General features: G+C 42.3%; 1 protein-coding gene across 6 annotated transcripts in view; it reads left to right on the forward strand.

Moving 5' to 3' along the window:
- Nucleotides 1-24,063, forward strand: part of Wdfy3 (WD repeat and FYVE domain containing 3) — a 280,520-nt gene that overhangs the window by 33,289 nt on the left and 223,168 nt on the right. For all 6 annotated transcript variants that reach the window (XM_013502725.1, XM_013502727.1, XM_005401374.2 and 3 more), the window contains exon 2: nucleotides 9,381-9,475. The gene's annotated coding sequence lies outside the window, so the exon portion shown is untranslated. The remainder of the gene's footprint in view (nucleotides 1-9,380; nucleotides 9,476-24,063) is intronic.

The raw sequence follows: 24,063 nt of genomic DNA on the forward strand, positions 1-24,063 counted from the left end.
TTGAGACAGGGTCTTGCTGTACAGTTCAGGCTGGCCTTGAGCTCACTTTGTAGCCCAGGCTGGCCTCTAACTTGCAACAATCCTCCTGCCTCAGCCTCGCGAGTGCTGGGATTCCAGGAGTGCGCCACCACGCCTGGCTGCAAAATTTGTTTTAATTTCCCTGATTTCCCATGTGAATTTTAGAATCATTCCATAGAACTCCAAAAAATAAAAAATAAAGTCTGCTGTGATTTTGGTTAAAATTGCATTGAATTTGTGGGTAAACTGAATAAAAAATGATATCTTGACTATATTTTCTCTCAATCTGTGAACATGGAATATTCTCCATTTACTTAGGTCATGTTGGCTTCATCTTTTATTTATTTTCCCAGTGTTTTATTATTTTCAGGATAATTTCTTGAGGGTTTTTTTTTGTTTGTTTTTTGCAGTGCTGGTGCTAGAACCTAGAGCAGTGATGGTGAACCTTAGAGAGATGATTGCCTAAACTGCAACCAAAACCTTACTTACTTGTTGCAGATTGCCAACATTGCAATTAAACTTGAATGCTGAGATTTTAGTTTAGCAGAAATAACATACATTGACATCTTTGTCTTAGAAGATACAATACACCTGCCGTAGGCTCGCCACCCTCATAGGGCCTCACACACACTACCATAGGCTCTACCGCTGCGTTACCTCCATAGCCCTGAATTTCAGAGTGAATCTAAGAAATTTATTAACATAGTGTTTGAGTATTTACCCTTAGCTTTGTAAGAGTAAATACTCAAGGTATGTTGCGGGGAGGCTGCAACTACATCCTCAATTTCTTTAATTACAGTAGTTTTTGAAATACAAATCTTGCACATAATTGTAGATTTATTCCTCTGTATTTCATATTTTTGGATACTATTACAAATGGTCAGTTGGTGTGTCTGTCTGTCTATCCATCTATCTGTATGCCCGTATTAATTATAGTAGGCTTTCCCAGGCTGATTCTTTGGGATTTTTCTCTGTACAGAATCCCTATTTCCTGAAGTAAACGGTTTTATTTCTCTTCTTTCATTCCAATGTACACCTTTTGCTTTTTTTTCTTGACTTTATTACCTTGGCTAGGACTGACAGTACAGCATTCAGGGTAGAAAGCATTCAGTCTTTCACCATTAAATGCCATGTCAGCTGTATGTGTTTTAAAGATGCTGTTTATTGGGTTAACTTTCATTTTACTTCTAGTTTAGTAAGAGGAGGGGCTGGGGATATAGCTTAGTGGCACAATTACCTCCTGCCAAGTGCAAGGTCCTGAGTTCGATCCCCAATACCAAAAAACAAAAAAAACAGTATAATTTAGTAAGAGGGTTTGTCCTAAATGGATGTTGATTCTGTCAGATGCTTTTTTTTTTTTTTGGTGGTAGTAGGGGGCGTTGAGACAGGGTCTTGCTATGTAGTTCAGTCTTGCCTTGAACTCACAGTGTAGCCCAAGCTGGCCTTGAACTTGCAACGACCCTCCTGGCCCAGCCTTTCAGGGTGCTGGGATTACAGGTGTGCACCACCACACCTGGCATCTATGAGATGCTTTTTTATTTTGACTGAAGGTAATATTGTGTTTCTTCTTTGTTCTATTAATATGCTGAATTATATTAATTTTTCAAATGTTGAGTAGCTTTGCATTTCCAGGATAATCTCCTCTCGGTGGAGGTGTGAACTCCCTTTAATATATTGCTAGGTTTAGTTTCCTAAGACATTGGTAAAATTTCTTGGCCAGTGTTCACAAAGCATATTGGATTTCTAGTTTGATCTTCTCTTACTCTCTGTCTGGCTTTGCTATGACATTTTGGTACTTGCTGTTACTGATTTTAAGAAATGCTTTGGAAAGAGCTTCCTCCGGTCTGGATTCAGATGGTCGGTATAGTATGAACATCTTTTGTATAAGACAAAAGAGAAAATAAAGCATAAACAGATCTGCCTGACTTAAAAATAAAAGTTGAATTATTGGGGCCACAGGTTTAGAGGAGGGACTGACACTTCAGAGTTGTATCTTTTACATATTTTGGTGCTTCAAAGCATGTTATTTTCCAAATGAGAATGGGAATTGAGAAAATCCTAACTCACTAAAACAAATGGACTTGACTATATTTTAAATTAGTGCTATGCCCACAGTAAAGGGGACATAGAATAATCTAAGTAATTTATCAACACGGTATTTCAGCAGTTGTCCTCAGCTTGGGCAAAGGTGAGAGGGGAGCTTTGGGAACCAATCCTGAACTCTTTCTGTTATGTTTCTGTTTTATAGTTACATGGCTAAAGTACTCCTGGGACATTTTTAGGTACCTTGAGGATGGATAAAGGTTTTGAAGTTGTTGAAGCAAGGGTTTTCCCTGAGAAAGGAAGAACTTCAATTATGGAATAGAGGAGATAAAATTAAATACCAAAGGAATAAGTTGGAATTGAATGTGAATTCTTTATTTTAAACCAACACACATACATATATGTATATATATGTCTGTATATAAAATATGTACACATATATATGTCCATATATAAAATATATACATATCTACATATAGTACCTATACATATATGGACTTAAATACATACTTATATGCATATATGTATGTATGCATGGATACATATATAACGGTGCCTTGGTTACTTTTTTGGTTATTGAGACAAAATACCCAGCACTCAAAGTTAAAGGAGGGAAAGTTTATTTCAGCTCACAGTTTGTGGAGGTTTCAATGCATAGTTGTCTGGCTCCACGGCAGGCTGGCATGGCGGAGGGGATCACAGAGGACAAACAGTTCAGAGCAGGCAGAAGATACCAATCTGCTAGCAACAATAGCAGCTTCTTTCTGCCCCTTTTATATTCTGTCTAGGCTACCCAGGTTGGGGGAGGGTGCCAGATCAATCACTGAACTGATTTAATAGTCACACACCCTCAATCCCAGCATCCTTAATCCTAGCATTGCATCATGAATCAGCCCCAGCATCACACACTGTAGGTGCAGCCACCTTTGGAAAGCCCCACCTGTGAGCACATGAAGCTTTGCGGGGACATCTAAACACAAACCATAAGCGATCATTATATATTTTACGTTTTCCAGCTGTGCTCCACTAGGAGGCTGAGAAGTCAGGAACATACCTAACTCCCAAATCTTGCAGTTACTGTTCCCAACGCACAGGAACCAGAGCTCCTAGAGAAATAGTTGATTCCAGGGTAGGGTAAGGTATATATCAGGTGAACGCAGAAACTGTTTATGATTTTTTTCTCCTAAAAAAAAAAAAAACTCATTGTAGAGAAGCCCTTCCCGCCCGTTCGCCTAAGGGTATGCGACTATGAAAGATAGCTGGGGAATCCAGTACAAGGGGGTGGGACGGAGACTATCTTGCCACCCTTAGCACTGCCCAGCCGTGAGTGGAGGGGAAGGAGGATTGTGATGAAATCGGTTTCCATGACAACCAGTTGCCTACCTCCCTACTTGCATGGAAAGAAGGGAGAAGGCCCGTATGTCTCCCTGAGGCTTTCCCCTCAAGACTTCAAGTAGATTTTTAATTTTTTATTAAAAAATAAGTTTTTTTTTTAATGTGTATGTTGCTTTTTGTTGTTGTTTTTAACGTGAGCATGTCACAAGAAGCCCGTTGGTATTTTCACTATGTAAAATCTGGAATAATTTGATCTTCAAATAAGTATAATAATGAACTATTAAAAACAGCTCTGTTAATACGTACTGAAAATAAACTGGTGAATGAGTGAATGCTAAGCAGTGGAGTTGGAAAGTTAGCTTGGTAAAGATCAGCGAGTATAAGAATCTAACAGAATCAGTGGGACTATTGAGCAGGAACGGGATCCAGGGTCCTCAAACCTCTCTCAGCAGACTGGGTGTGATTTGCGAGGGATAAAATAGTGATTATGTTGTTGGGGAGATCCAGCAGTAATACGGGCAGGTGGTGACCTTGAGACTGCAGATAGAACACCTTGAGGGGACGCAGGATTGTTTCCTATCAAGTATTCTGGCCAAGACTGCATAGCCTGAGTCTAGTCTGAAAGAAATGACGATGAGTAGGCAATCCAAAATGAACAGTGTAGGGAGAAGGCCTGTGCTCTTTAGTTAATGCCTGGAAACGTGCAGACAGGCTGTGGAAGTATTCCAAATTGGGCTGGGGAATTAGCTCAGTGGCACAGCGCTTGCCTGGCAAACACAAGGTCGTGAGTTCGATTCCTGGTACTGGGAAAGGGAAAAAAAACAAAAACAAACAAACAAACAAAAAGTATTCCAAATTAAAGGAAGATTAAGACAGAACCACGCACTGTGCTGCCTGACCCCGACTAGGTCTTGTGCCGGATATTCCTGGAACAACTGAGAATGGGAATACAGGCTTTAGAGGAGAGGAAAATACTATAACAAGGTCAGATTGGTGAAGTTGTATCTGTGCTTTGTTTGTAAAGGAGATTATCCCTAAGGAAACCAGCCTGGAAGCAAAGGCGCAAAGGGCTCTGCGATGTGTCTCGTTTATCCTCCACTGGCTCAGAAAAAAGAAAACAGCATGTGTCTGTGAAAGCCACCAAAGTGGGAGAAGACACATGCGCACAAGTGATAAAGGGGGAGACTTTTTGTATTCCTGTACAGTAGTTGCAACTTGTCCTTAAAGTATGAAATGATTTCCAACCAAAATATTTAAAACATTTAAAAATATCTGCCCTTTATTTATAGACTTTGGCTCTTCGTCTGGAGCCAGTTTGGAATGAACATTTTTATAATATTTTCCTGTGTTTGGTGACGTGTGCCCGCCCGCCACCTGTTGTTGAATGTGACAGCAGTTAGTGGCAAATAAATGGGTCCTTCTGCGGGTCTTCAGGGTCTGCAACTGAAATTTTTGGAGAACTGTTTACTATATTGATCACTTAAAGCTTTTGGAAGTATGTGTTAGCTACAGGGCCTGCTACTGTCTTTAGTATTTTTATGACATCTTTTCAATAAATTTGGGGTTATTTTAAATAGTTTAATTATTGTCCCTGATTAGTAACTTTATCTTATTTTAAAATTAAGAAAGATTTCCATTATTTAGCCGTAACAGGAGTTCATCATTTGTTACCTAGTGTTTATTGAACACCTGCTGTGTGCCAGCCCCTTTTATAGGCACCGAACAAAACCCAGCTCTTGCCCTCTTGGATCTGACATTTCTGTGGGAGGACAGGCAGAGGAAAGGAAACGAGTGTTACATGGTAACATTAGAGAAAAATCAGAGAAGGGGATTCGAGAGTGCTGAGAGCAGATGCGTTGCAATTGACATGAATTTTCAATAGTGTGGGTTAGAAGGATTTTTCCAGGACACATTTGAGCAGTGATCTGAAGATGGGACGGGTGATGCCTGGAGAGAGAGTGTCATGGATGGGCTTGTCAGGCAGAGTAGGTATAAAGGTCCTGAGGCAAGGGTAGACCTGGCCTATAAACACTTTAATGAGTTAGTAAGAAGGGGGCCATGAGGACCAAAGATTATGACACTTAAAAAAACTTGGAGTATTTTCTTGCACATGGTCCCTACTGGAGTAGCTGTCTGTCATCTCTCTCTTCCCCCTCCTCTCCACCTTCAAATAAACCATCTTCTAAAAACAAAACAAAATAAAACTTTGGCTTTTGCTGGGCATGGTGGCACACACGTGCAATCCCAGCATGCACCTGTAATCCCAGCACATGGCAGGTTGAGGCCAGAGGAGTAGGGGTTCAAGATCAGACTGGCTGCATAGCAAGTTCAGTGCCAACGTGGACCACATAGGTTGAGACTACCTTGTCTCAGAAACCAAAATCAGCTACTCTGTGTGAGAAGCCGCTGGGGAATGGCGGGAGCTGATAGTACACTGTATGGATTGTGTGTTGGGATCATTCTTGCTGCTTTGATGAGACGGAAACGGAATGGTGTGAAGCCCCAAGTTGGGAGGTCAGTTCTCAACTGTGCTAAAAACCCATGTGAGAGATGATACAGGCTCTCACTATAGCGGTTACTGTGGAGGTGGGGAGAGGTGGCCAGATTCTGGACATATTTTGTAGATGGTCACTAAGTACATACATTGGAGGGAAAAAATAAGAAATTGAACGTTAGAGGTCAAGGGAGAGAGGAGCCAATAAAAGAGCCTAGGAAAGTGCTGCTAGTGAGATAGGGTGAAATCAGACGCCTGGGAGCCAGGGAAGGAAGCATATCAGCGTGATGAGCCCTGCCAGGCGCTGCTGATGGCTTCAGAAGGATGAGAACCGAGTGGTAGTGGATTTAGCAGTCTGTGGGTGATTGGCTGGTCACCTTCACGTTTCCGTGGAGTGGAGTAAAAGTCTGATTGGAGTGAGCACAGTGTGAGTGGAAGCACAGCTCGCCTGCAGGGCGAATGCATTTGTGACATTTTGCCACAAGGGGAATCAAAAGAATTGACCTTTCCCTAGAGGGATGTGTGGGGTTAAACGATGTTGTGGTGGTTTGTTTTGCGATAACGGGACAGGAGTCTGCCAGGGACTTTGCTTTGTGGGAAGAAGGAGTGATGATGTGGAAGAGGAAGTGAGCTTACTAGAGCAGTGACCTTGTGTCTGAGTAGGGGCCTAACCTCTAACACGGTGGTGGTGCAGTTAGACTTCCGTGTGTCCCTGGAGTTAGATACTCAGGAGCCAACAGCTGCCATGAGAGGTTCAGGACTTCTGTCCTGACTGCTTGTATAGGAATCACGGTCAGTGTGTAAAGTGGGGCAGATCCTACGTGGCCTTTGATTTCTTTTTCTCCTGCTGCTTTTCGTGAAATGACCTATCAAGAGTCCTGGGAATCCACAGGACAGTTATAAAACTGCTTATCAAAATTTTCAGGCAGAAAATTGCCAGTTAGTTTAACTGTCTACTTCGAATAAATTTGGAGAGACTCCTGAACATCTTTTGGGAGTCTATTTGGGATTTTTTTTTCTCATTGATCTTCAAGCCAAAGAACATAAGTGATTCAAAGTTCTTTAGGATTTACCCAGCAGAATTTGCATGCTAAGCACAGGAAAATCAGAGACTCAAGGAGGTGTAGCTGACTGTCTAGCACAGTCTGGGATCCGAGTCTGCGTCATTCTAATTTATATAATTTATAATTTAGTTTTGAAAACCAGTTTTAGTACATTTATGCATATACATTTAAATTCACCCCTTTGACAATTTAAGTGACTTATTCTACATCGGAGGCAAGTACAACATCACATAACAATATATGTTACAATATACGACTAAAATGTCAGGGTCAGAATGGGAATTTTGTCTAAATTGTTACCTCAATCCCTGAAAATTACATTGCATATTGTAATTGTAATGTACCGAAATCGTTTCACAGCATTTGTTCTTGACTGAATTTATATTAAAATGAAAAACTGTAAAGCTGGATTGATTATATAGTATTTTATAGTTCTGGTAGTTGACGGTATCAGTAGATTACATTACTGTTACAGAATGGGTGGAGAGCGGCCTGGTGGCACACGCCTGCGGTCCCAGCACTCTGGAGGCTGAAGCAGGATTGCCGCGACTTCGAGGCCAGCCGGGTCTACATAGTGACTTCACGTCCAGCCTGAAGTGCATAGTGATATCCTGTCTCAAAAAAAGCAAAACTGAAAAATAAAACAAAATGGGTGGGGACCCTGGTACTCTAGCTGGCTCTTTCCAGTCTGCTTCTTTGTCGCAACATTTACCTGCACCTGGCAGTTCAGAAGTGGTAAGACCAGATGATCTGCATCCAAAATGCATATAAAATTTCTGTGAAACAGTGAGAAAAGGGCAAACAGCTCGGGAGGAAAATGAGGAAAAGGTACATGTAAGCATTTCATCAAAGAGGAAGCACGAGTTAGCCAACAAGTAGGAAGGCGTGCTCAGCTTTAGTAATCAACAGGAAAATGCAAAGGAGGACTGCAGTTAAATGCCATCTTCTACCCTAAAATTAACAAATTGGGGTTACTAAATGTTGGCGAGAATGTGGATTAGCATGGACTGACTATTGCTGGTGGAGTTATAAATTGCCAAACACACTTTGGAGGAAATAAAAATTTGTATCATCAGGAAAAATTGAATATGACACATGCTTCTCGACTCAAGCACGTACTTCTGTGAAACTCAGGATGTGTGAGTCAAGAGACACTCTCCTGAATTGGGTGTGGTGGCGCACGCCTGGGATCCCAGCACTCAGGAGGCTGAGGCAGGAGGATTGCTGCAAGTTTGAGGCCAGCCTGAGCTACACAGTGAGTTCAAGGCCAGCCTGAACTGCATAGTGAGACCCTGTCTCAAAAAGACAAACAAAAAAAGAAAAAAAGACACTTTGCTAGCATAAATATTTATAATGGAAAAACAAAAGTATGATCTCTTGATGGGGATAAATAATTAAAATATGATACATTTATACACACAGTATTCTTCTACAGCCAGAATGGATGCCCTGCACCCACAGGCGGCAATGTGGATGAATCTCAGGAACATAGTATCCAATGAAAATGTCTAATCTTTTTTTTTTTTTTTTTTTTTTTTTTTTGATTTTTTTGAGACAGGGTCTTGCTATGCAGTTCAGGCTGGCCTTGAGCTCACTTTGTAGCCCAGGCTGATCTCGAATTCCCAACGATCCTACTGCTTCAGCCTCCCAAGTGCTGGGATTACAGGCGTGCGCCACCATGCCCGGCTGAAAATGTCTAATCTTATAAGAGGAGCTGTTTGATAGAATTGTCTGCAATTACAAACAAGTGAAGTGGCCCACAGTGTTGTTGAGAGATGTATGATATATTTTTCTTAAAAAGTGATAGAAATGGATTGCAGAGGTGGAGGGATGAGGGGTGACCGGCATGGGGTGGCGGAGGAGAGATGAGTAGAACAGTATCTCTAACTTACACTTAGTTCTTGAGTCAAGTGATGGGTACCTGCGTGTTTTGCTCCTATTGTAATCAAGCATGTAACAGATAATTGTATGTAGCGGCTAATGTATTTAGAAATAACAAAGCCATACTCTGATGTCGCGGTTTGGAAGACCCGGCCTCATTTCTCCCTCTTCCGCCATTGCCAGTTGAATTCCTGAAATACTGTGGCTCTCAGTATTTCAGTATTGAGACCGTCCATCTCATTAAGCTGCTATGTGTCTGCCTCCTGGTCATTCAGTTGTAACTCAGTTGTTTTCTGAGACAAGGCCTCAGTGTGAAGTTCAGGCTGGCCTCAAATTCCAGGTGATCCTCCTGCCTCAGCCTCCTGAGTGCTAGGAGTACAGGCATGTGCCACCCCACCAGGCGAATTTCACTGATTTTAGTAACTGATTTTATCTATCTTAAAGTGTTCTTATGGGGATACAGTCATTAGCAAATGAATGACCCATGATGCTGAGACTTCTTATGTTCTGAACGTTAACTAAGTTTTCTTTTTCCTTTCGCACAGGAGTAGTTCTTCTCCAAGCCTGCTTCAGGAAGAAAGTGCCTGCCATTCCTGTGGTTTCTTACGCAGGTTCATGCCATCCCATAACACAGACTCAGGTCAGTTTGGGGATTTTTTTAACCCGCTGAAGAAGAGCCAGGACAGAATCCTGACTGTCTTAGCTCCCTGCGTGGCTGAGGAGGACTCGCCTACTGAGCTGTGACTCTGGTCACCTGGGCGTCCTGCTTTAGGACGGACAGCTGGGAGAACCGGGGAAGGTCACTTCCTCTGATGGCTTTTAATTTCTACACCAAAAAAAAAGATACTGGAATAAATTATCTTCAGTTTCAATTTTGGCTTTAAATCACTGTGACTTTTATTGTAGGTACCCAAAAAGCATAAAAATCCTGTTTTTAAAGCATTAGTTTTACATTGTCTTTTTTGTGATAGAGTAATTTGTTGTAAATATCCTGACCTGTGACTGCAGGTCAGGATATCCATCATTTGTTGTAAATATCCTGACCTGTGACTGTAGTGAATATCTTTAACCTACTAAATTTTATAGCCCAAGTGTCGGAGCTTGCCTGTGGTGCCATGGCTGGCTGGGGGCCGGGGCTGGGGCCGGGGCTGGAGCCGGGGCTGGGGCTGGGGCTGGGGCCGGGGCCGGGGCTCACTACCATTACCAAAGTCAAGAGAAAAGAGCGTGCTGGGTTTTGCCAGCCCAGGAAAAGATCAGAATTCAAACCTCAGAGTAAAACTTTTAGTGAATGTGCTTACCTTTCATAAATAAAAAAAGTTAAGTCAAACAATAGTGATTTGAGGATTGTCTGGAGTTGTTTCTAAAGCACTGGTTGGGAATTCTCTGGTCTGTGGTATGGATATTACAGGTACCGTCTGTGACTCATTGAGGTGATAAATGGCCATGTAAAGTGGATAAAACGGACCGGAGGGTCTGTGGCTGCCCCGGTGCGTTCATCTTACTGTTGCACCCCATTTGGGGTTATTGAAAAGTTTTAGTTTTTAGCTCAGGTTCTTAGTTCTTCAGTGATGTCCTTCAGCTTTAGAGAGGGTCCCTTTCGCCATGTTATTTCCATAGTGAATGCAGCTGACTCAGTTAAATTAGCTTGCCCAAAAGGGGAGGTGATCAGACTTTGGAGCGTGGGCCAGGGACACTTGCGATGGAGGACAGAGGAGAGCTGGGCGGCACATGCAGAGTCAGTTTCTGGTCTTCTCTGTCTGGTATGGAGATATCATCGTGTTTCTGTGCTGTCATCCTGTTTCCGTGCTTTGTGATGGAAGGCATGATTTCCCCTGCCCCCAAGATTTGGGTCTTGTAATTCAGATTCCCAGGAGAGGCTAACACTTGCATACCACAACCCACATTGCTCAGAACAGGCTCCATTTCTCAGTCAGATCCCCTGGAACAGGTGTGGGTTAGCGGAGGTTCCTATAAAGACTTAACATTGGCTGCTGTTTGGAAGCCTGCTCTATGGAAAAGACTGACTTACTCTTAATGAAAATTCAGGTAACTAATAATCGTGTATAGTACTTCTTCCAGGTGCATTTGCATTTTAATTGAGATAAAAAAATTGAGATAAAACTATTTTTTAAACCGTTAGATTTAATCACAGCTCAGCTGCAAAGTATGATTTTCAATAAATCACGTTTTCTCAGTTTTTACCTCAGTTTACTAAAATCCTCGCCTTGCCACCTATCAGTGGTGTTTCCTTCTACCTTTAGAGACTTTGTGAGAGAGGGTCTCCTTGTGTTGACCAGGGTGGTCTTGAACTGCTAGGCTCAAGCAGTGTTTCAGTAGCCGGGACCACAGGCATGAGCTACTGCACGCAGCTAAGCAATGCATCTTTACCTCTCATTAAAAAAAAACATCAGCCCAACCCTCATAATAATGAACATCTGTAGCAAAGAATCTGAGTGCAGCCTGTTGGGGTCCTCTGGCCCAGGTCGCCCCACGTATGGTCTGGTGCTGCCGTCTCACCCTCGGGCCGTGGGGAGAAGAGGCGTGGGCCCTTGTTTCCTGTGCCGACTGTGTGTGGGGGCATCCTGGGTCCCTCATTCCAGGAGCTGAGTCTCCAGGGCAGTGCCCGCGTGGCAGCGGCTGCAGTTACTGCCTCAGGCTGACAAGGATAGGGTTGCGAGATGGAAGGCAGAGCTTTACTCTTCTGATCTGGAAACTGGCCCGCCAAGCGCTGGCTTCTTTCCATGTTCTTCCCGTCAGGAGGCAGCCACAAGACGCAGCCCACCCCCGAGGGCTTACACAAGCGAGTGAACCCCAGGGGTGGGCAGCTGCTGCCGTGTACAGTAACGTGTTTACTAACGATGCGTATGTTATTTAATGTGGGAAATTCTAAACGGGTTTGTCACTCATATACATTGTAGTTCTGCAAACAGCAAATGCCCAGTTGGAGGGGGAGGGGCAGCTCAGAAGGAGAGCCCTTCCCACACCTGCAGGTAGGTGATGTGGCTCATGTCAAGTGCCGAGGTCTCCAGAGCTGGGGAACCAATGGTGAAACTCTCAGCCCAAGGCAGAAGATCTTACAGGCAATGCAACGGGGAGGGTCTCACTCTGGGTATGATGCCCAGGGTTCACAGACAGGAAAGTTAAAAGTACTGGTGTTCAGGGCCAGGAAAGAAGGGCACATAGTAATAAACATACATCCATTTATGAAATAGCATAGGAACAATACAAACATTACAGAGTTATGGATAGATTAGTAGAAAAATATCAATGGCTGCTATAATATCTTCAAAGTGGTTTTTCAGGAAGACAGAGATACGCAAGAAGGATCTAACAAGTAGCTACAGCCTAAGGGTTGTGAAAAATAGCATATTACCTCCTCACCAGTGACTCCTTTCACTGAGGTATGACGGCTGGAAGGAAGGCCAGGATTGAAAAGAAGGACGGAGAGACTTGCACCTGTGTCTAGCAACAGGCTGTTTTCTTGTTCCTCCATAGTCATGATTACCCGGGGCTCCTCCATGGAGATGACAGTCTGGCCAGAGGGAGACGGCAGAGTATGCCCCGGGCCCTCTCATTCCTGTTGGACTAACTGGTAGGATGGGTCTGAGCTCTGGGGCCTCAGCTTCAAAGGGCAGACCGATGTCCAGTGGTCACCTTTGCATTCAGGGCATGGCCCAGGGGGCCTCTTAGGGCAGTTCCTCCTGAGGTGGCCTGGCTTTTAACAGTGGTCAGTGGTGTTTAAATAGTTATTTGTCAGTTACTGTAGACAGAATGTACATGTTTATAGACAGTTCTTGCTAGGTTTGGAAGTTGTGTCAGTCAGCTTTCCGTTGCTATAACTAACACCTGAAACAAATCAACTTAGAAAGAAAAAGGAGCTGTTTTGGTTCATGGTTTCAGAGGCCTCCGTCCCCGACCGTTGGCCCTGTTGCTTGGGGGCTTGTGGCAGGTGGGCCCAGGCACACAGGAAGCTGTTCCTTATGGCCACTGGCAGCAGAAAGAGGAAAAGGAAGGTCTGGGGGCCCAGAGTCCCCTTCCAGGGCACACCCAGTACCCTGACTTCTTCTGGTAGCCTCACCTCCTAAAACATCCACTAACAGGCCTTGGGGGACAGTCAAGATTCAAACCGCAGCACAGTAGGCTGTGTGGAGGTGAATGTCAATCATTAGGGTTTTTCTGCAGTGTACCTTTGTATTTACGGCATTAACAGGATTTAATTGGGTAAACTATATGTGATTCTAAGACTTGCTTGCTACACAGGATGGACTGAAAGTGCATTCTTGTTTTGGAACGAAGGACAGTATGTTCTCTTAGAAAAAAAATGTTGCTTTGATTATAGCAAAGGAGAGAGTAGAGGCACCATCCCTTGTATTGAGCTGATAGTCCAGCATGGTGGTGCACGCCTGTAATCCCAGCACTCTGGAGGCTGAGGCAGGAGGATCACCTCGATATTCGAGGCCAGCTTGGGCTTCATAATGAGCTGAAGGCCAGCCTGCGCTACAAAGAGAGACCCTGTCTCAAAAAACAAAACCAAGTCTTGTGTGGAGCTGAGATTTTTGTGTGTGAATTACCTTGTTTTAATTATGAAAACTTTGGGGACTGAATAGATTCGTGGCTACATTTTAGGCTTTAGATTCAATGACAAAAATAGTGTTACATACAGTTGAGGAAAAACATCAACAAGAAATGATGGTCTGTGGAGAATGTCTTCTTTCTAGAAACTTCTATTGAGAGTTTCAAAAGTTCAGGGAAAAAAAAAAAGGGGGGGTGCTGGGGATTTAGCTCAGTGGCAAAAGCGCCTGCCTGGCAAGCGCAAGGTCATGAGTTCGGTTCCCGGTACCGGAGAAAAACCAAAAAAAAACCAAAAAAAAACAAAAAAAAAACCACAAAAACAAAAGTTCAGGGAAGGGGACTGAACTCAGTGGTAGTGTAGAGGTTTGGCCTCATGAGGCCCTGGGTTCAATTCCCAGCACCTGCTTCCCAAAGAGAAAATAACCAAGTTCAGGAAAAGGAACTCAAGAAAATATAAATTAGCTCATGAATATAAATAGTTAATGTGAAGTTTAAATTGCAAGACATAAAATGTTCTCATCAGAAAAAAGTTGTGAAATAAAATAGCATTACTAAATAGAGTATTAGGATTTTAAATTTTAATCCAGTTTTCCTTAATTTGAAGGAATGATAATGACATTTGGGATGGGGCTGGGGGTAGAGGGACATACACAGAGTTAGAGTACATGCCCAGCATACCCAAAGCCCAGTTCTATCTCTGGCACTGCCAAAAAGAAGAAAAAAGACTCAGAAATGCTAAAAATTTTAATCCTCACTTTATCCCCTGCTGTGAACCATTGCATGTAATTTTCTTTTTTCTGCAGATTTTTGGTTTGTTGAATAGGAGTTTGTATGCTCACATCATTGAATTGATTTTCAACCGGAGTATCCCTTAGTTGGCATTTGTTTTGGGGAAGAATGTTATGGTGACCTGTAGCAACAGTGTGAGAAAAACTTGTGCAGGCTGCTGACAGTAGACATGAGGGGGGAACTGTAATGTGGTGTCTTTCGGCAGGGCCTCGACTTTATCATGGTGTTGCTGCTTGTAGCTGTTTGCCTGAGGACAGAGGTTCTGAGTCTGTCTTCTTTCTTCATCTGCAGAGTGAGTGTATTAATCATACATAGACGTATTGAAGGGTTCACGTGATAACACTGGCAGAGAGCTTAACGTGGTGCCTGGCACGCGGCAAGGAACTGCTAAAGTTGCCTTAGCTGTCACTTGTCCCTACAAGTGTCAACCTTAGTCATTTTTACTTCTGCAATTTTGAAGGTTGGAATATAGAAAAAATGATGTCTGCAGCTAAAGATTGATATTCTTTAATGGTCAGTTGTCGGATTACGTGTGTCATTAGCATAGCGAGTCTTTGAAAAGCCAAATAAACTTTAAATAAGAAGATAGGAGTTGAAGCATTGCTGAGATGTGCATTATCTTCCCAGGCACATGCAGGCTGTATTGGGGGGTCCGGGGCCCCCGGCCTGGCACTCAATTTAGAAAGGTCTCTACCAAAGGCTATCTTTACGGGTGTTTGTACAGTTGTACAATGGCTTTGGCCATTTAGTAGCACCCTAAGGAAGCTAATCTCCTCCTCCTCTTAGGAAAAGGATCTCTGCCTAAATTAAGAGGAATACAGAATTTAGGACACCTCTTACTTGGGAATGTCCTGCCCTTCTTTTGGCTGGACAGCAGGCATGTGCCTGGGCTCATTTTTTGTGCTTTGTGTAAAATGAAAAGAAGTTCGTAATTTGATTTTGTTGTTATTGTTTTGTTTTTTTCTGGTACTGGGAATCAAACTCACAACCTCGCACTTGCCAGGCAGGCGTTGTGCCGCTGAGCTAAATCCCCAGCCCCAGAAGTTCGTAATTTGAAATGTGTCAGACAATATAAGTGATACAGAGGGAAGACAGGAAATGGGGAAAAGTCTGAAGCATAAGCTCTGAATCCATTTTGTTAATTCTTTGTAGGTATTGGGAGAGGAGCACCTAATCTTAGAATCATGCTTTGAAAGTACAGATTCAGGGGCCGGGGAGATAGCTCAGTGGCATACGTGCCTGCCTGGCAAGTGCAAGGTCCAGAGTTCAGTTCCCTGTACCAAAAAAAAAGAAAGTACCTATTCAGGAGTTTTTGACTGATGAAATGATTTTTGTTTTTCTTTTCGTTTTTGTTTTTTGTACTGGGAGTCAAACTCAGGACCTCACACTTGCCAGGCAGGCGCTGTGCCCCTGAGCTATGTCATCGACCCTGAAGGAATGACTTTTGCGAATATGTTTATATGCTGAAGTAAAGTATGAGTTAATGAGTTTTTCGGAACATATTAGGGAAAGAAGTACAGATTCTTTTCTAGCTTTTTTACCTTTTCTTTTTAGCTTAATCATTCTAGGTTGTTTCTATAAACACTAGGATATTTTGAGCTGGGTGTGGTGATGATACCCTTAATCCCAGCACCCTGGGAGGCTGAGGTAGGAGGATTGCAAGTTCGAGTCCAGCTTAAGCAATTTAGCAATATTCTGTCTCAAAATAACAAAGAGGCAAGGAAAGGCTGGAGGTGCAGCTCAGTGTGAAGGCCCTGGGTTCAGTGCCCAGTCCTCTCCCACTCTCCTTAGGATATATACATTTTTTTTTCCCGGTACTGGGAATCGAACTCATGACCTTGCGCTTGCCAGGCAGGCACTGTGCCGCTGAGCTAAATCCCCAGCTCCCCCTTAGGATATTTTGATTCTTTCCTCCTTTAAATACCTGAAATTACTTATGGCCATCCTTCCATCTTCTCGTCTCCATAATTTTTGACCTGTCAACATTTGTGTATATTTGGCCTTATTACGTGTTTTATAGGAAGCAAATCATGTATTTGGTTTTTTTCTTCTTATAATTATATAATTATCTAGTCCAAGAAATGTCCCAAAAAGAGCCATCGTAAGACATTTTTATAGTTACCCCTGAATCAGTCATTGTTCAAAATACAAACCCTTTTGAGAACAGAATTAAGATTTATTTTAAAAAGTTTGTATCTTCTTGCAACATTAGTAGATAACCCTAATGCTTTGGTTTTTCTGGGCATTGGGCATTCAGGAATATGGCCTCTGTGTGTGTGTGTGTGTGTGTGTGTGTGTTTGTTCAAGACTTATCAGGGAAAAGCTTTTACAAATTTTATCAGAAAGCAAGCTGTCCATCATGAAAGAATGCTGCTTCATGCCTCATTATTATGAAGGTCTTACTATAGATTTAGATTGTCGAGATTAGATTTTTTTTTATATGAATTTACCTTTATCTCCTCTTTTCCTTGGATCATATTTTATGTTTTTCATTTCCTGCACCTGCTAGATAACGGCCCTGTTCAAGGAATTTCATTTTATAATGTCATGGATATGTTTGAAATCCACCCACTCCATCTCAATAATAACTAATGGTGATAATAATACTAATAGTAGCTAGCATTTACTGTTCCTTGGGTTTTTCAAACATATTGCATCATTTATTCTTTATTCTTTGAGATAGAGTCTATTATTATTATTCTAATTTTGTGCTATTAGAAGCAGGGGAGAATCGGCTTGCCTAAGGTCACAGGACTAGGAAATGACAAGGCCAGGATTCAGAGTTAAAGAGTGTGGTTCAGATGTTAAACCGCCCTGTGATTCTGCCTCTCCACACCTGAAGAAAGATGTCACTCATTTCTTAAAGGGACAGGAAGCTTTTTTATTACACCTATACTGAAATTTTATATTTGAAAACAGTCGGCTATGACTGTCCATTATGTTAACCATAGGTTTCAAATGACTTATTCTGGTGGAGGAAGTAAGAAGAGCGATCGCAGTGCAGTGTTTGGAGTAGAATGTTATGTTCTATCTTCTCTCACTATTTCGGGGAAGAATGTATTGATTGTACTTGAAGTCCAAGCTTTGCGGTTGTTCTACTCACATTTTTGATGTGCAGTGTGTTAATTTAATTCATTTGTTTCTTTTGGAAGTTCCATATCTACCTAGAAACATGGCTGTTCGTATTTACTGTTGCGGGGAAGTTGTTTTGGAAGCAGGGATCCTGATTCCAGGTATAAGAGCAGAAGTACTGGAGGTGCAGCCAGGCTTCTTGGGAGTTGAGTATTTTTAGGTGCCCGTTCGCCATCTCTCTTTCTGGAGTTGCTTGTCCTCTGCTTTTGTTCCTTTCCACTCAGGGACTTGCCCAGCTTCCTCATCCATCAGTGGGGAGGGGTGGGGCCAGCTGGCCTGCAGCCCCAGACATGGCCGCCTTGGTTGTCCTGTCCCTGCTGGGAGGAAGAAGCGTGGCCGTCACTCTGTGGGGTCCTCCACTGTCACGGGCCGTTCCTGGAAAAGCCAGTTCCATGCTCACATGGCCTTTCCTATGCAGTGCTGGAAAAGGGCAGCTTCTCCACCAAGGCTGCTTGGGAAGAAGATAAGTAGTGTGGCACCTCCACAAAACCACTGTCCACGAAAAAGCTTTGTGGATTTTGTATTACAGTGTATTTTAAAATTATTGCTTTGAGTTAACCTTTTGCTTTTTCTTGTACTTGCAGGTGCTGGGGTTTTATGGCAGACTTCATCTGCATACCTCATAGTTGATGAGTCTGGACTGGGGATATAGTTTAAGTCTTAATTCATTAGTGGGAGATGGTGTGTGAATCTAACCGAGCTCTGCAGTTATGTCTTATAACTGTTTTAAAGAAACAGTGGGCCTTAAAAAAATCCGAACTTTTTCTGGAGTATATTCGAGCAAAAAAAAATGTGTGGTGACCCTAGTCATCTTTCAATTTCCTGTGGTTCATCGTACTCCTACTCTCAGAATGGCTGGGCCTTTAAGAAATAGCAAAAGTACCTACTATAGAATTAATAGAAAAGAATGTGGATAAGGTCCATGCAAAGAATTCATACTGTAGGGAAATATGTTACTCCATTTGTGTTGACCTTGATGAAGACATTGTAGTGGAGTTTCTAAAACTACATGGTTCAAGGAAAGATTGGTGCAACGCAACCTCAAATTTTCATCTTTGGTAAGATGGGAAAATTACATGGTTCCGTACTTGTGTATCTGTGTGTTTTCAGAAGGGGGTGTGGTCCTGCTGAAGCCTTTGAAAGCAGTTTTGACGTTTTACTTTACTTCAGTGTACATACCCTAGAAATAGGGCATTTTTCCTAAGACCACTGCATTACTGTGTAACGTGTGAGAGAGAACGATACAGTAACTCCAGGCTGTCGCATTAAATACAGTTTATATCTAACTTCCTCAGTCTATAGATATTCTTTGATAGCTGTTTTTTGAACAACACTTAAGGCCCACACTTTGCATTTGCTTGTTTCTGTATTGTTTTACTATCTGGATTAGTTTCCTTTATCCTTTTAAAAAAAATCTATTTGTAATGCTCGCTTTTCAGAGAGAGCCCAGACCAGTTTTCTTGTAGTGATTTATATTCCTTATTTGCTTCTTCCTGGAGTCATCCCAGTGAGGTTGGAAAATATTCTTGTCGTAGGAGTGGGGAGCCACGCAAGATATGAAAAAATATTCCCAGGGAATTGCAGAGCGACTGGAAGTAGTTATTACTCAGTGGAGGTTAACGGAGGAGAGATTCCTTTCAGATGTTGAAAGAAGAATAGGAAAGAAGCACCTGAAGGGAAATGCATGTTACTAATACAGAGGAAAGGGGCTGGGAGCTCCTGTCCCTCTGCACCTGCTGGGTTAGATAGTCACCTGTGTTGGCTGAGGGTTTGAGTGAAGAAACACCTTGGGATTTTCCACACTGCCCATGGGAGGCATGGTGCCCCGGATCAGCTTAGCTGCTGTCAGAGAAGCAAAAAGATGTTATATATGTTAGACATTTTGTAAGCATGTTATGATGTTTTCTGTGGAAGTACTGTGTATGTATAGTATTCATATTCTGTATTGTTTCTTGTGAGAATCCAAGGACGAATTTGAAGCCGTGATCCACAGTATACTGTGGCCCCGTGTGTTTTATAATGACTGGAGGTGCTGTGACGGGAAGTATCCAGGTGTTGTAGCGGGAAGAGAGACAGCATCTGATTCTGGGTTCCAGTCCTGTTCTGCTCGCATTAGTGAAGAGCTGCTATCTAAGTCCCTCAGCCTCCGACCATTGCCCTGTGGTGCAGGTGAAGCCCTCTGCTGTAGGGAAGGAGCTGGATGGGCCTCACACAGTGCCAAGCGCAGAGCCTCCCCATGGGCGTGCTTGGAGAACATAGTGCCTTGGCAGGGGTTGTCCTGAGGCTCGAGTCCAGTGGCCACCTTTGTAAAGAATGAATTATTATATAGAAAACTTAGCCAATGGCTAGGAAATAAGGCATGGCTGCATATAAAGCTGTGTGGTATTTCTGTTCGATTTACACTGTAGAAATTCTGCAAGAATGTTCTGAGAAGTACTGTTCAGTGCTAGGAAAATGACATTTCATTTCAGAAATCTGCTTTTTAAAAAAAACAATTTAAAATATAAAATGCTGTAATCATTTTTACTTCTGTGTATGGAAAAGTGACCCTTTGATTTCTCAGGGCTGTGCCCTGAAGCCGGTGTGCTGTTTTGAGTATGTTTAGAGCCTGAATGCTTTCCCTTCTGATGGAACATGGAGGAATTTATTTTATTTTTAAACATTTTTATTTTAAAAAAAGGCTGGTCACAGTCTTTGCAGTTTGACAGTGGGGAAAATATCTAGGTCACAGGGATTGTTATTGTTATCCATTAGGGATTTTTATTTTTGGTGCCTGGGACGTGGTGTATGGAACCAGCTGGGAGGCGTATCTGTTAGCATTACAGGCAGGTACTGTGCCACTGAGCTAACCCCCCAACCCCTGTTAGCATTACAGAGCGATGAGACTTCCTGTAGGTACTTGTCTCCCTGTGGGGAAGTCAGAGTTTCACCAGCATCCTCAAGGTCGAGGCTGGGCGGGGGAATTACATTGATGTGAGACAGATCAGCAGGAGCGAAGCAGGCCATTGTACTTAATGCAAATACTGCACGGCACAGGCACCCACGTGAAGGAAGCAAAGACTCAGGGAATCACTTGGCATCCAGCAGCTGGCACACTGAACGGGACATGAGCAGGAAGCCGTGAAAATGCGAGCAGGCAGAGGTCTATGGGCGAAGCAGTCGGTTGTTCACGGGGCGTGTGCAGGTGAGGTTAGGGTAACAGGTTTGTTTCAGCTTCTCAGCCTTTATGATTAAAATGCTGTTTTCCTTCCAGAATGGGGAGGGCATCTTTCACCGGTGAATTTTATCTCCTGCCTTCAAGAAATGGCAGGAACGTCAGAGTGATCTTTGAGCACCTCCTCTTTCCCTAGTGCCCCTAGACCTGTCGGTGTGCCAGAGTGGTGCACCTTGTGCGGGTTCTGGTTAGTGCTTTCACCCCTAACACTGATGATTTCCCTCTTCTGCACTATTCACAGAAGCTAAGGGACAGACGAGGGCCAGGGTTGTAGCTCAGTGGCACAAGCGCCTGTCTGGCAAGTGCAAGGTCCTGAGTTCGATTCCTGATACAAAAGAAGAAAAAAAAGAGACAGACCCAGTGGGTCCCTTAGCACCTTTCCCAGATGAGTGGAGGGTGGGCCAATGCTTCCATTTTGGGTTATCATTTCATTATTTAAGCAAAACGCATGGAGAGTGAATCAGTCAACTTTGCCACATATAAATCCTCCTGCTTTGTATTGGTCATGGGTTTGTATGCTTAGACCTTCAGAAATCCGAGCAGTGATCCATCTGTGAGCTTAGTTGATCTTTGCCTTCACAGAGCTAAGATTTTTAAATTACAGATTGTTACTCGTTGTAAAAAGACTAAATCAAGTACTGATTGTTAGGAAGGAGAGGGCCTTGCACCAAGGTATTTGGTCTTCAGTATTCCTGTTTCGTTTTCTTTTCCTTCTGTAAGCTGGAAAAGACTAAGAGGTAAGCTTTTTTGTTCTGAGGAGCAGAATCATTTAGCAAGACTCGTTCATGCCATTTGTTGTATATTGTGTTCTTAGTGTAAAATATCAAGGAAATGTTCATATTTATAAATGATTTTGTTTGTTACCATGCGGCATGAAGATCATCAGGGGAGTTACTTGAGCCTATTACTGACTCCAAAACCTATAGCTGTGAGTGACCCGGTGGGATCCAAGAGCTCAGCTATAGACGTTTATTGTATAACTTACACAGTACACATATACATATATGTTACACGTATGAAGTGTTCTTTTGTTTTGTTTTGCTTTTTGAGACAGGGTCTCGCTGTATAGTCCAAGCTTGTCTTGAACTCAGTGTGTAGTCTAGACTGGGCCTGAACTCATGGCCATCCTCCTGCCTCAGCCTCCCAAGTGCTGGATAAAGTTCTGTATTATACATAGCTATATATTAATTTCTTGAACTGGTAAATTTTAAAATCTATGAAATGAAAAGAATAGAAACTTAGTTCCGTGTTTGCATGTAACTTTTTCAGTACACATACATAGAATGTATTCTATTAAATAATTTTTCTTCATGTTTGGCTTGCTATTCGGTTTGGAAAAATTGAGAAGGAGCTTATCTCAAAATGTTGACATTTTAATTTGAGACAAATCTTTATGATGAAATTCTAAAGAAGAGACCTTTCTTCCTCCTTTCCCTTTCTCGTTTTTGCCCACTTTTCTGTTCTTTGCCTTCCCTTTTCCTTTTCTTCTTTCCTTGTAATCGCTTCCTCTTCTCCGAGTTCTCCTCCCATTGTAGTTGTGTAGGAAGTGCTGACGATGTAATTCCTAAGAACTGCTGCTTTTGAGTGGGTCCAAGAAGGCTCCTGTGCTTGTTTTATGACTAAATTTTCAATTATGTTATACACTCTGAGCGATTGTTTTTGTAAATGGTGTGATAATTTTTCCTTATTTGCTTTTTAAGATCCAAAGGGATATATTTTATCAGTGTTGGGCTTTTTAAAGTGGTCTGGTAAGTTCTTTGCTTCGCATATTTAGGACCAGTGAACATCTCCAAAGAGCAACGTGGTCAGAATTTCATTTGAGGACCGGACTGTATAGCAGGGTACAGAGTGCTTTAGCACCAAGACTGGAGAAAGCATGATCATTAGATTGTACCAGTAAATCCAATGAGAGATGCTGAGTGGTTAGATCCTGAGTCAGTGTGGTGTGATTGGACAAAAAGGAACATATACACAGTATTCCCTTAGGATGTTATCCTTTTGGGTGTGGGGCTTGAGGAAGAGAGGAAGAGAAGTGAAGCCCTGGGGTAAGCGGGGTTACCGCCAACTTTCCGGTGGGAGGGTTCGTAGGCACTGTACCTGTCCAGCTGTGTAGGAGGGAACAGATTTGGGGGAGAAAATGTTTTTTAACATAATGATGTTTTTAGAAATAATCTCAATCTTGCAAGAAAGTTGCAAAAAATACTATAAAGAATGTCCATGTAGCATTTATCCAAATTTGCATCATGTTCACCTTTTGTCTTAAGTGCATTTTATTCATTGCAAAATTCTCTGTGTATATGTATAAATACACGTGCGGGCGTGTATCTTTTTTAATTGAGCGATTTCAAGAGTTACACCGAATATATCATAGCCCTTGAGCCCTGAATACTTCAGTGTAGGCTTCTCAGAATGTGGATAATCTAACAGGCAAAGCTTCAATAGATTTAATATTGTTATATTATCTTAACCCACCATTTTCCAGAGTTGTCACCTGGTCGAATGCAGCAATTTTTGTCACCAAAATATTGGAGAGTAATTAATTGTTAACCATTGAGGGGGGATAATAGGAAGCCATGAATTCATCTCAATAATAAATAAAACATGAACACGTGAGTAAAAGGGCTCTTACTGCAAGACAATGCTGACTGATAACTGGGAATGTGGAGAATGGGGCAGGTGGGAAAAAATCAATCATCCTCTACAACCATAATAAAGACTGACTCAAGCCGGTATTATCCTTAGGTATTACACATAGGGAATGAAATTTGATGAGGAGTGGTGTATTTTAATTGCCTTAAAGTGTCTCTCTGTGCACAAACTGCTTATTAGTATCAGGGAAGGGCAGTAACCGTACAGTGGAGAAATCAGACAATGAAATAGACAGTCAGAATCTACCCCTCAACTGTTCCAGATCTCGCCAGTGGGACTGTGTCATGCTGGCTGCAGTGGTCTTTTATATGCCCCGTCGTTTTTTTGAGCATTTCATCATTTCGATCCTTTGTAATAAGGATCATTTTGTGCCTTTACCACCTAGTGCTACAATCAGTTCTTTCTCCTAGAAATTAGAAGCCACGATATATGCGTAGTGAGTTCATTGCCGCGGGGTGTATTTACTTCTTAGCTCCTTCAGGGAACGAAGCTAGAAGCTATATGAATTTTTAAGCATATACAACTATCTCTGTGTGATTTGCTCATATGTGCTGAGGTTACATGGGTATGTCAGGGATATAGCTTTAGTTTTTTAGAAACATGAGTTTACATAACTCCTGCGACCTCCCTTTTGCTGTGTATAATGACTGCATGGCTCCCAGTAACACCAGCATTTCTACTTTTGCACTCTATGTGAATGTTCTCTAAGATGGTTTCAAAATTGCTTCATTTATATCATTTAAAACTGAAACCCAAAAGCTGTACTTTGGCAGATAACTAGCTTTACTGTTCTGTGGTTTATCTGTTCAGTTTTTCTTTTTACAATGATAAGCAGATACATATATATATATATATATATATAAAAGTATAAT

The sequence above is a fragment of the Chinchilla lanigera genome, unplaced genomic scaffold (genome assembly GCF_000276665.1).
Source record: "Chinchilla lanigera isolate Chin_1 unplaced genomic scaffold, ChiLan1.0 scaffold00073, whole genome shotgun sequence".
In the NCBI taxonomy this organism is placed as follows: Eukaryota; Metazoa; Chordata; class Mammalia; order Rodentia; family Chinchillidae; genus Chinchilla; species Chinchilla lanigera.